At 37.9% G+C, this 14109-nt stretch overlaps 1 protein-coding gene across 1 annotated transcript in view; it reads right to left on the bottom strand.

Annotated features, from left to right (window-relative positions):
• Positions 1–9015, bottom strand: part of PLCH1 (phospholipase C eta 1) — a gene marked incomplete at its 3' end in the record, with an annotated part of 129471 nt that extends 120456 nt beyond the window's left edge. Inside the window, exon 1 of the mRNA XM_081329596.1 lies at positions 8598–9015. The remainder of the gene's footprint in view (positions 1–8597) is intronic.
• Between the last annotated feature and the right edge of the window lie 5094 nt (positions 9016–14109).

Here is a 14109-nt window from a genome sequence, read left to right as displayed (position 1 = left end):
TAATCCAACAAATCAGAATGGTACCAATTTGGGGAAAGTACATCTACTAAAATGACATTATGCATTAACAATCAATCAATAAAGAGTTAATGTTTTCCAGAGAAAGATCATGTCACCAAGCTATGCATTCAATAGCTGACCTTGGGTATAAATTGGAATCTTCATGTATCTCTCCAATGTCAGCCATTGCTCACTGAAACATGAAGGTTCACTCATTATAACTGATGCTCAAAATAGATCTACATTTAATCTATATCAAATGATCTCTCACACCCAAAAGGGACAATATTTCTAGGAAAATGCTACAATAGGCTGTGTAAAGTCACCTAAACTTTGCTTTCATAAATGAAACATCCATATGTATATTTTTCAATAAATAAATCTCTAAAATAAAATGCATTCTTTTGCTTTTGATTCCAATTAACGGTGTAAGTTGTACTTTGTAGGCAAAAAAAATCTCATTTACAAAAAAATGTATTTGCATATCATCTATTATTCTGTAATATGGAGAGATACACATCTGTTTCATGCCAGTGAAACAGGTGATCTCACAGGTGATCTCAGTCCCTTTCAATGTTAAATGTTTCACCAAGGTATCATATCTTCTGTTTGAGTCCATAGTTTTCAGGATATGTTCAGTCCCATTTCATTTCCATTATAGAAAATATTTTGCCATTTAATGTTATGCCAGCTGGATCTCAAAAATAACATACTGTATGTCTCTAGGCTTGGAAACTCGGTAGGTTCATATATACAACTATGTTACCTTATCACCAAGCCTAAGCAGCTTATGTCTCAAAATGAAAAAAACAACAGCTATAATTCATAAAATTCATCCTCAAAAGACATCTCCATTCCAAAGTCTCTACAAGCTTTCCAAGATAAAGAAAAGACTTTTCCAAAGTAGGTTGGCTGCAACCAAGATACCTGCTTCTGGGCTTCCACCACTTAACTTTTGGGGGAAAGGGAGGGGGGAGGAATCTGCAACCAGGCCTCTCACTTATTACATACCAGATGGGCAGATTCTACCTGCAGTAAAAAAATAACAAGATTTCATCCATAAAGGGCTTACAGATTATACCGAGTATCTTGAACTAAACATCTGCAGGCCAGGCAGCTTCCACAATATTGGTGTTATTTTGTTGCAGCGTTCTCATCAGTTAACAAACTACCTCCCCCAATATCATCCAATCTATATCTTAACATCAGCTGGAGAAGCCTTGCTTGTGTCCCAATTTTTATGATTGGTTCATAGTGAGGAAGCCAAGAATAAGATTTCTTGATGACAATGTTCTAGCAACTGACCTCCCTTTGAGAAATGCTCAATTGTGGGTTTTTTTTAAAAAAAAAAAACCAGCTTGGTATAGTGGTTAAGGTTCCAGGCTGGAAACCAGGAGACTGTGAGTTCTAATCTCACCTCAGGTATGAAGGCCAATGACGCTCACTGTCAGTTTAACTCACCGTCAGGGCTCTTGTCACAACAAAATAGGGAGAGGAAAGAGTATTAGGTATGTTTGCCACCTTGAGTTATTTATAAAAATAATAGTGGGGGTAGGATTAAAATCTAAAAATAAAAAATCTAAAAATAAAAAGAAACCAATGTTGGGGCAAGTTATAGTCATTCACTTGCCTTTTGCGTTAAATATTAAATTAATATTTAAAAAGTTAAAAATACTTATTAGCCATTGTTACTTTTTTATGATAGTTTTAAGACACCACCCCCCCTTCATTTTATGTAAACCACTCTGAGCAACTCCAAGAGGAAAATAAATATAACATTGAATTGAGTCCAACTGCTACTGGCTTCCTTAATACATCCACATCATTTTGTTGGTAATAATATAGAAATAGTTTGGAATTGCATGTTCTTAACTCTGTAGTCTAAATCTTATTCTAGAGTTAGCTGATGGTCTTCCTTCCAAATATTAATCAGATCTGGTTTTCTGAAAACAGCATGGAAATAAAATAAGCTTATCTATTTTCAGACATTTTTTGGTGGAAGATCATGAAGTTGCAGTCTTTGACTCATACAAAAATTGCAGAGATTGCTGTTCTTTGATCGAGGTAAAAACCACCAGTTGGTTCAACATGAAATTCCCAATTGCAAGTTTTGTAGGATTAATAGGACAAATATCTAATAAGGGCAGTTGACTGCCTCTTATATACATCTGAGCAATGTATAAATTTCAAAGGCAAAACACCATAACAAATAAGGCTATTCTATAGAAGAAAGAAAGCACTGTACCCAATAGAATTTCATAAAGTTGATGAAGGCATATATGTTAACTAGGGTGAAACATCTTAGTCTTGCTGAATTATTAAGATTCTAAAGTTTTTAGAGGTGGGGGTCCCAGAAGCCCATTCATACATTATAAGTTAACAGAGATAACGCACTTCCCATCTCAGAGACATTTCCAAACATGATCCCTGTAAACTACACTCAATTTGGAACACAAGTCTCAGGGTGAAAGAACCAAAGCATTTACTCTGATTCTTAGGCAATTTCACAAACTTAGTAACTATTCTTAATACAGGTAGTCCTTGACTAACAACCATGTTTGGTGACCATTAAAAGTTACAATGACCCTGGAAAAAATGACTTATGACCGTTTTTCACACTTACGACCACTGTAGCATCCCCATGGTCACATGATCAAAATTCGGCTGCTTGGCAACTGGCATGTGTCCCGAGGTCACCTTTTGTGACCTTCTGTCAAGCCAAATCAATGGGAAAGCCAGATTCACTTAACCTTGTTACTAATTTAACAACTACAGTGATTCACTTACCAATTGTGGTAAGAAAGGTCATAATACGGAGCAAACCGTCTTACTTAGCAACAGAAATACTGAGCTCAACTGTGGTCATATTTGTGTAGTAAATCTTGCATATTTGTGCCAGTTCCAAAAAATATGTGGAGGGAATAGAAATGTCCTTCAATCTCAGAAATATTTTTTCTAATGTTTAGGAGATGTTGCACCATATTCTTCTTTAATTTTGACTGCCAAAAATAATTTTGCTCCTGAAAAACAATGTAGGAAAAATTATTCTTCTTTAAATTCATAGAGGAGATTGCTTTTAACATTTTGGATTCAAACTCAACTCCTAGGATAAATTGGAGCTTCTAAGCACAGTTCTTGCATACAGTATTTCTTGCTTGCATGGGAAAGTAAACTTTTGCATTAAAAGGAGGGCACGTCCTGAGGTATTCTAAATTAATTCACAAAGAAAGTAACTGTACAGTGTATTAGTTAATACAATGTGTATGTCTATGTGTGCACTATTGCAATTTTGTATTAGTCAGTACTTTCAATATGTTCACATTCCTTCTCCTACCAAACTTATTTTGACAATGACCATGATTCCTTACCATCACTGAAAAGCAAATTTTATAAGTATTCTAAGGATGGTTTTTTACTTCAAGACTTATAGCAAGTTAGTTCTTTGAGTCTGATGTTACTCATGATGATGTTACTGTACAAAATTTAAGACAAAAAGGCTCCTAATTCACTGTTGGACAAAAACTTTATCAGGGCCAATCCAAATGTCACCAAAGTGTGTGAAAGTTTTCACATTATCACGCCCATCACACATGATGGGACACAGAAGGGAGGGAATGGGAAAGAAGCAGAAAGCTTTTTAAAGGTCAGTGACCTCATGACCACACCTGGCCTTTAAAAAAAGCCTGCTTCTTCACCAAACTCTTGCTTTTTCACCCTCTTCAGTAGGTAGCCCAGAATGGATAAAATTCAATTTTGTTTTTTTTAATTGTATCAGATGTTGCATTCTTTTTTCTTTTGTAAAATGTTTTGCAAAATGTGTGGTTGAAAGATCATGAATGTATTTTCTAACTATCTGTACTTGCCAATATGGAAACAAATCAGTTAATATCTGAGACAGTAAAGATCACTGCAAAAGTATACAGGTTACAGAAATTAAATGTAAGGAAATTCTAAAGTAATGGGAGACCATTTAAAGATGGCGATAGTTGTTTCCAGACACATCATGGCAAAAATATTATCCAAGTATCCACAGTGAATACTGATCCAGGGGCTGATACAGCTATTAATAATTTCAATGTATTCTAGGACCATCATTTCATCACACCTTTTATCAGAAGTGCACTGGAAAAAAATCTTACTAAATTATTGCTTTATCTTATGGGCAGCTTTTGAAAATAAAAACTACACCTCTTGTTGAAAACTAAAGAACATATGTTCAGATTCTATTAAAAAAACCAAGCATGCTAGGATTTACAAAATCCTCTGGATAATACATACACTGTGATTTAGATAACAAAATACAGACTAGCAATTTAAGCCAATTTGATTTAAATAAAATATGTCCTCACCTAATCTGATGAAAAAAACTGCAGAATTCAAAAATTTATACCTTCTTTTTTAGCATTTTGGTCCATTATAATAAAGGTATCAGCCATCAGTGGATTTGGGCTTTTGTTTCAAATGGCTTTAAAGGATGAAAGCCTTACTTGGAAGTAAGTCTCAATGAATTCATTCCTAAATAGGTAAGCAGTTAAGCATTCTTAACTCTATAACTCTAAACAAACATGACTAGAAACTTGGTTCCAATCCTAACAGGTTTATTTCCAGGAGCCTACATAATCCTATTGTTCTGGGAAATTAGGAGATTATGACTAGGATCAATTCAGAAGACATAAAATCCATTTCAAAATAAGGAAATTGATACAAAGTACAAAAACAGTTCTTAGCAGTGTTAGAAACTGCATGGAACAAACCTTACAAAATGTCATCCCAAAGGTTAATAAAATGTTGCTGATGAAGTGACACAGTGCAGTGGAGGGGAAATAATGAGTTAACTGAAACGCCATGTGTTCAGGCCAAAACTGCCTTATGGTGTCCACAGTTGCTCAAACAATCAAAAATGCTGTCCATTTTCACAGCCAAGAAATCGCTTACCAGCACCAAATGCCCATGAAGAGGAGGCTATGTTGATTAGTGAAAATTGGTGCGAGACCAACAAATGTTCTCTGGTTTGATAAGCGCACATGCCTGGCTGCTTGAAAGACAAAGCTAGGCTAAGTTCCCCAGAACTATAAAAACGATTGACCCTGGACATTAACTGTATTGACAGGGACCAAACATAATGCTGTTAATCAACAAATACAGTGAGCAGGGAGGCTGTTTTGAAAAGACAAGGAAACAGGGCTTTCCAGCAGATTCCCGGAGCCTCTGTCAGTTTGCCAGTGTTTTAAATGGTAAAGTAGTAAGACAGGAGGTGAAGAGGAAAAGCAATCAACCAACTCGGAAGAGATTAACCCTTTACTCTGCCTGCCCTGTACAACAATCCATCTATTTAACACATATAAGGCATGTTGCAGGAGATAAGAACTTGGAAGTGACATCCATACATCCCAGAAGACTCTGAGTTACCTTTGGGACAAGAGCACTTAAGCACATCTACCACTGCTGGCATTGTTTCGATATGTTTAGTAGATATGTCATCTAATATCTAAACAGAACAGACTGAAAATTGTCAGCCCCACTTACATACCATCTTTTGTCATATACTGTCAGAGATAAGATAGTAGAGAAAGAGCTTCTAGTAATGACCCTATTACTTTTTCAGTATGTTTATCCCAAACTCCCATTTAATTCAGCAACAGTTCTTATGCCCATTTAGAATAAGTTGTCTTTGTAAAAAGATTCCTGAAATTTAAGGGCTCATTTTTTAAAAAATATTCAATACTGTAAAAAAAATTAAACACTTGCTTAGATGCACATAAGTTATAATCTTATGTGCATCTAAACAGCAACCAAACTGAACTGTGATAGCTTTACTTCCAAGGAAATAAGCTTATGTAGAGTTGCACTCACCTATTTTGCATATGATCAATTTCCTATACAGGAGGAAGCAAATACACCCCATATAAAATATACATTCCTATTTTGGTACACATATCTGATAAGCCACAATACACATGCTGTACATGTCTCTTTTCTATCCAGAAGCTATTTAGGTATCTATCCATTGCAATACTATCTGTGTGGTCTGCTATCTACTGTGATGACTATCTATGTAGTTACTAGGAGTCGAAAACAACTTGGTGGTGCATAATCAATTGCAATACCATAATTCAGGGCAGTTTACATAAATATAATTCACAAAATGCAACTTGCATGTGTAGTTCAAGTCCAAAGTCTGTACCCAAAGCCCATTGGTATAAGATGGTTTTTGCTGCTCTGCTTCCCTCAGGTGACAAGGCATTTCATATCATGGGAGCTGCCACAAAGAAAGAAGAGTTTACAGACACCCACTATTTTAACTTCACATCCTGCCTTGTACATTCAACCTATTTCAGGATGAATGCACAAGGCAGGATGGTCCTGGTTGGGAGAGATAATTCTGCAAGTAATAGAAGTAAAAGTTAAAGCCAGCATCCTGAACTAGAGTTGGGAGTTTAGATGTAGCCAGTACAGCTACCTTAAGGTAAGCATGATGTTGCCAAATCTACCCTCTTTTGTCAGTTGTCAGGTCACTGCATTTTGAACCAACTGTAACTTTTCAGTCCTCCTCAAGGACAGCCCCATATAAAGTGCATTGCAGTAGTCTAATCATAAGTACATGAATTACTATAGTGAGGGTGTGCCCTATCTTAGCAATACTGCATTTTTGGAGAAACACGGAATCTTCTATATCTTCAGACAGATTTAAGCTGGACCAGACACCAACTTGAATCTAAGACATGCAAAGTAGACATTATATTCCTGCATCCCAGTGAAATTAATGTGGACCTGTACATGTGCAATTATATAACTTGTGTAGAGATCTATGGTTTATATTTACACCATTAAGTTTTTCATTACACCAAAGCTGCCTTTAAGATCATGATATCACCTTAAATGTTTTTAAGTATTTAATATTATTAGTTACACAAAGCTTTCAATTCATCAAAGTTCTGGATACATTACCAGACACTTGAAACTAATTCCCTTAAAATCAATGGACTTAATTTCTGAGTAAATAAGCTTAATACTACATTAAATATCATCTTTATTTCTTTTAAATGTCCTTGGTGTTTTACAATATGAATTTTTATCAGTTACACCATGAGACAGCTTTTTATTCCTACTTTATAGTACAACCCGGGGTGAAAGCTCTGTTTTTCCAGTCATTCACGATACAGTGTCAGAAAGGGGAATTTAAATTCAGTCTCTCACATTAGAGTTCAACTCAGGATCCACTATTCCAAAAGTTAGCTTTTAATAACTGAATCAAGCTAATATAAATTACCAACCACTTCTGAATATAGGTGATTCCCATTTCATAAGGCCTTCATCCTGCCTGATAAAATTCCTTGAGCGCTCAAAAACCTGTGCATTATTTTATTTATGAGTTCAAACACAAGGCCCCTCCCTTTAGCTCAAGCAAGCACTAAAAGGGGCTAACCAAATTAAAAAAAACCCAGTAAGATCCAAAACTTTAAACAAATGGTAAAAATCAAGCCAATGAGAAAGAGGCATCTATAGAGAATTCTGTGCCTAATTTTTAATCCAGCTAAAAACACACCAGCTACTCAGAGGCTGATTTACTCAACACAACAAAGGGAGCTCTCAGTCACCTATCTTCTCCCCCCCCACACCCCACCATTAAGTTTGGGGAGACAGGAAAGGGAATGATTGACCAATGGAGGCTGCTTTTCTGAGGGGAGTGAATCCACATGAGGCTACTTAGTGACTAGGAGATCTCAGTAAACAGATGGAAGATAATAAGCAGCCTCCACAATCCCTCCCTTTTCTTCCGGGCCCCCTCCCCGGCCTTTTGTCTCTTCTAAAAGGATAAGAGAAATGGTCAAGAAAAGCACTCCCAGGCCCACCTCGCAGCTGGAAAGGCAAGCCCTCCAACACTTTCCACGACTTTGCAGACCGCAATACAAACCCACCCCCTTCCTTGGGAGCCGGTCTCGGTGGCCTCAAGAGAACTTCCAATACTTCCCAGGGACCGCGCATTGGGCCGGAGAGTAAAGGAAGAACGACCCTATGGAACACAAGTAGGGAAGCCTTGTTTATTTAAGGGTGCGAGGCCGGAGCATGAGGGGGATCGAGTCTCCCTGGGAAGCAAGAGGATTTTCTCCGCAATCGCAAGCGCCGAGGGTGGCTCATCACGGGGTTAGGGGCGCAAACGCAGCCGGGAGAGGAGAGGCGCTCCAGAAGTTTAAGCCGACTTCCTCGCCCTCCCAACGGGACACGTGCAGGTGAGCCGCCCGGGGATGGGCCACTTTCGCAAGGTGGCACCCTCGGCGCTGCGACTTGCGCCAGAGCCTTCAACCCGTTCGGGGGATTCGCCTACAAGGTTTCCAGGAACACAAAGGATGACCTGCTCTTCGCTCCTAGATGCCGCGACCACCCGGCTCTCCTCCGAAACCATTTTCCCCAAGCCCTCCAAATATACCGGAGTCCCGCTCTCCTATTTTCCAGGCATTGGGGTGGGGTGGGGATTAGGAAACCCAAACGTATCTGGAGGGCGCCCGGTTGGGGAAAGCTTTGCTGAAGTTCCCTTGCACCTTTCCTAATTATCCGATAAGTCCAATAAGCAGCCCCCCTGCTCTTTACAGACCCACCTTTCCAGGTTTCTTGCTTCCTTCTTTCCTGGCGCCTTTTCTTTTCTTTTCTTTTTTTTTCTTCTCTTCTCTCTCTTTTTCCTCCTCCTGCTGAACCTGAAATGGGTTTTTGAAGACTTTCGCACACCAGGCAGCAAAGTCTCCAGCCGCCCCCAGCCAGCTCTTTCAGCTGCCGCCACAACCTGCTTTCTCATTCAAACACACAGCGAGCCACCCCCAACTGCGCCGAGGAGGGGAGAAAAACCCGGAGTGCGTTTTTGGATTTCGGAATGGCTCCTGCAAAATGCTGGGGATTAAATCGCTCGATTTTGCGAGTTTGGGCTCAAATCTGATTAAAAGCCCGTCAAACCTGGAAATTCATAAATATTTTAAAGCTGCTTTCTCACAGTGACACAGTCAACCATAAAAGATACGCACTCGGGGAAATTCATTTGTGTATTATTACCTATTTTAGGGTTGGGGTCACACAATCAGCTGAACCAGCCCAAAAGCAGAGTAGCTTTATCTGCACACCTACTTAAGATACAGTTTTATTAACCTGAGTTTAGCCTAGCTGTGTCTCACAACCTTGTGTATGTAGTTATGGTTCAGTAAGTTGTGAAAACACAAGTACTGTATAACTCAACTCCATAAATTCTGAGACTTTTAATCATAACTGAGTGTCATGCCACCATGCTTATCATAAGATCATTACATCTCATCTGCATGTAGTCTGGATGTCTCTGTTGACTGAAGACCACCTCTTTCTGTATTCATCTACCCATTTAATCAGATTCAGTAGAGCCAATTTCCTTCATGTCTCATCTTTCCTAGATTGTCATCTGACGGAACACTGAAAATGGGATTTTTGACTTTTCCCCACACTTTAGAATTCTCTCCCTGCAGAGGCTCAGTCAGCTCCATGAATCATAGACTTTAGGAACTGAGAGGATTAAATAGGACCTAGGAAGGTCCTTTATTTAACATGAAAGGAGAGCATCTAATGACTGAATGTGGGTTTTGCAAACATATAACTGCTGTATTTTTTGCTCAATATATTTATTTATTTATTAATGGGACTTATAGCCCGCCCTATCTCCCGAAGGACTCAGGGCGGCTAACAACAATAATATACAATAAATACAGAAATTAAGATAAAATTAAAATTAAAGTCCTCAATTAAAGTTGTCCATCTCTTTATCTTGTGAGTTTGTTATTTTTATGTGTACTTATGGAGTTCTTGTGGATGTTATTTTTTTATTGTGTAATAGTTAGCTACCCAAGCCTTTGGAAATGGGCAGCATGGAAATAAACTACAATAAATAAATAACTTTCTAATGAACAGCTGAGGTTGCACTGGCCCTAAGAAAAATTCCCCAGATGAACACCCTTGCTACACCAAATAACCAAAAACACCCGGGTTTTTGAGATCTTTAAATCTCTTCATCAGGTAAAACCTTATAAAAGATTCATGCATATGGAGAAGAAAACTGGTCTATGTGACTTCATTATTACATCTTTTTTCTTCTTCCCCAATATGTTTTTCATTACCCACTGGCTGGACACTAAAGTGGATGACACCAGGATGACCATGGCAGACCTGAAGGAGGCATGTGAGGCCAAAGGGCATGGAGAGTGCAGATCCATAGAGTGGCCAGAGGTCGGACCCAAGTGAATGGCTGACAACAATGACAATATTTTTTATAACAGACTACACAATGAAAATATTGGGATATCTTGAAAGGTAGCATTTAATAAACAAGCATTTACTGCGGGAGGTAAAAACTCTTTGGGTTTTCCTAATTACTCTTTATTGGGAAACTATTATTGCTTTTCTTAAGGTTTGCCCCCACAACTGCAAAATCCACCTGTTTTGCACTGCACTTGCTTAATTCATACAGCAAAGGTATCAGTACATGGTGGACTAATTTTATTTGGATTGAGTTTTAGTCCTGTCTCAGCTAGTATAACATCAGAAACACATTGACCTTGGATGTAAGTGATACAATTTAACAATTCTTTATAATGCTGCTAGCCCATTCCATTTTCTGGAACTCCCTTAATCTTACGGTTTTGTAGTTTTTGCTTTACTATATACTTGCAGACCAAAATCAGCCTTCTTCAGAACCAATCAATTTGATGTAGTGGATCAATGGTAGACAGGAAATAGCTCTAATTAGACAGCTTCAAAACTTCATTTAGGGATAAAACTCTTTGGATGACATCAGCCAATAAATGATTGTATTCAGTTAACTCACTGTCATCCCAAAGCTTGTTTGGTTTGGCTGAATGTGTCCTATGAATTCATTGATTGTGGTTTAAACATTTTAAATTATAGGTTAATGAACTCTATGAACTCAGTAGTTGTGGCTTAGTTGATAAACCATAAACAAACTATAACTTACACTGTTGTGCAATTCAAACCAATTACTCCAGTTGTCTCATTCAGTTGTAAGAATAAGACGTGCAATCACCATGAATGTCATGTTGAACAACACGGGGTAAATAAACCAAAGACAAAAAAAGCAAGCAATGTCTACCCAATACACACAGAATATCTTTAACTTGGCTCTTGTTTTGTTTGCTATTACACTGTTAAGTTTAAATGGTAATACTGAGTTTAAATTTTTCTTCCAGTTTCTGGCAAGTTCTCTTCTCCAAGGAATCTTGTTTTCCTATTTCATTCCCTCTGAGAGTGCCTTTGTTGGTGTTTCTGAATCTTTTATATTGTAAAACAGATAAAGGTATTGATATAATTGGTATAGAGAACCAGTAAGTGCAGTGGTTAATGCATTGGCTAGAAACTGGAAGACTGTGAGTTCCAATCCCACCTTAGGCACAAAGCCAGCTGGGTGACCTTGGGCCACTTTTTCTCAGCTCTAGGAAGGAGACAATGGCAAAGCACTTCTGGAAAACCCTGCCAAGAAAACTGCAGGAACTTCTCCAAGTAATCTCAGAGAACACGATTGAACAGAAGGGTAAAACATTTACTATACAGCCTCCATTTCTTTGCAGTCTATTTGTCTACCCATCCTGAAATGAAATCCTTGTTTCCCTTTTACACTATTGGTCTTCTGTGGAATCACAAGAACGTGGCTTTTCTCCAGGACTCTGGACCGAAACGCAGATGAGTCCATTCTGTGGTAAATGTATTTGTATATATGTTGATTGCCAGCCCTGAGTATGTCTTTAGTTTTGTTGAATTGTTCTTGGTTTTGTACTGTATGTTTATTGTTATTGATTGCCCATTGTGCAAATTATGAGAAGAGAGGCTTATAATTATTTTAAATAACTAACTAATTAAAGTGCAGGACATCAAGGAGAAGAAAAGACTGCAAAATGAACCCTTTACAATGCACACTTGGGCTACCTCATCACTAAATTAAATGTGAAATCTTTGGACCCAGCTTATGAAAATGTCACTAAAGTATTATATTCATTTTGGGGAAAAATTCCTATTTCCATAAGCATTTTTAAAATGCTGCAGTACCATTGTTTTCTACTTTCATTTTAAGAAGCCCAGGATTGGTATAATCCAGCACCAGGAATTCCAGATTATTCTCGCCTCTGTCCAATTCAACCTGCCTCTATTGTTTGCTGGTTCAAAGTCTGCTGGGAGAACTAAGCTGCTTTCATTCACCTATTTCAAATTCTCCTCCAATAAGAAAGAAACAAGAAAGTTTGGAGTGTATTGTTCATGTAACTGCTGCTTTACATGCGTGGGATCTCTCTAGCAAAGAGTAAAAGCGTTCTCTTTTAAAACAAAACACAACTGCAGCTAGAAAAGAATTACTTCACCCTGCTCTTGTCAATTGCTCTATAAATTTATTTCACATGGCAAATTAAGAGAAAATACCTCTATTCAGTTTATATGGGGTATTCCTATTATTCAAAGTATTTCCCCCTGTGTTATGTTGGAAACAACCTTTTACTAATGATTCTAATTTGCAACGCCATAAGGTTATGCTTCTTAACCTCACCAACTTTAAGACATGTGGACTTCAACTCGCAGAATTCTCTAGCAAGTTGCTAAGGTTGAGAAACACTGCCATAAGGCAATCTTAAGTGGTTTATCTAAATCCACAGAGAAGGCAAAGCTAGACATATTTTCTCTAGAAGATGTTCCAGGGAGTCTAGGAGGGTTTAATTTGTCTTTCAGGAGAGAAACCATAAACCGCAAAGCCCCAATCCCATTTTTGTGATCCCTGGAGTTTTCCAAAATTACATGATGCAATTTGGTGGCAAATCACAGATGGTCAGTGTGCATTATTATTATTATTTTTATTCAACAGAGGCTTTAAGACTATACTAGACTAACATATTGACTTTGACTTAATCCCACATCCTGAATCACAGAAAGTATTGGACAAAATTATTAGCCATGTCTCTTCTAGGGATATCACCATGTCACTCTGTATTTCTTAGAAAATTGTTTGTATTTGTATTTTAATTGGGTCTTATGGCTGCAAAGTCTCTACTTCTATTCCCAATCACTCTAAACCATGATTTAACTATGGTTACTGAATGAACCATCTTTAACTTTGTATGTAATACTGCTAAGTCATAGATTATGATTTACCACTCACGACTGGTTCATATGACACACCAACCAAGGCAAACTGAAACTAAACAAGCCAATTAAGTGTTACCCTAATGAGCATAGTCACTATGTGTGCCTAAGGCTACAGCAGTAGGAAGTTCACAGTTGCAGTCAGGTCTGAGCAATTCTTAACCAGCAGATCGTATCAGCTCTTATGTTTAATATATGCAAAACAGTCTCGCATCTAAGAAAGAGTGCAAATTTTGGAAGTAGCATTCTTTCCTTTATCCTAGGGGTTGCAAAAAGGAATTATTGTCAATCTGATGCATTGGCTTTGCAGACAGCTTGAAGGAAGGGAGGCTGGAATGGGGAAATGGTGACCTCTAGGAGCAGCCAGCTTAAGTTTCACCTTTTCATCACTGTCCAGTTTTGGCCTGGCTGAAACCATAGAAACACCCCATTGATGTTATTCAATTCGGCTGAAGAGACTGCAGTTTCAAAGCGAAGTATTATGGGCCCCAGCTGAAGACTATACCCAAAGATAATTAGAAGTGACATGGGTGGGGAGGTGGACCCTTCATAAATGGAGAGAGAGAAAAGCAATTCTCCACTAAATTTTTACAGCATTATTGTTCTACTAAAGATTGTAGTATAACAGCAAACATGCCCAAATGAATCTCCTTTATCTCCCAGAAACAATTTTCCTATTTTTCAGCCTATGATACCAGCCAGTGAAATTATACTGAATGAATTACGAAGGGTGGAGGAAATGACCAGGGTAAAAACTTAGACAGAAAGCAGGATTTAGTATCATTCTTCAATATAAAATGCACTTTTTTAAAGCTATGCTTTAAATCAGGTAGAACAACAGGGCTACATTTAAAATTATTAGGAAGGTTTAATTTGTGGTGGACGTTACACTAGTAATTCATAGAGTGATGGGTCTGGAAAATAAATTTGCAGATCATATTACCCAATTCCATTCTTAAGACA

Source organism: Vipera berus (assembly GCF_964194415.1).
Source record: "Vipera berus genome assembly, chromosome: 5".
Classification (NCBI taxonomy): Eukaryota; Metazoa; Chordata; class Lepidosauria; order Squamata; family Viperidae; genus Vipera; species Vipera berus.
The sequence above is the reverse complement of the archived record's forward strand: the minus strand, read 5'-3'. Positions and strand labels throughout refer to the sequence as shown.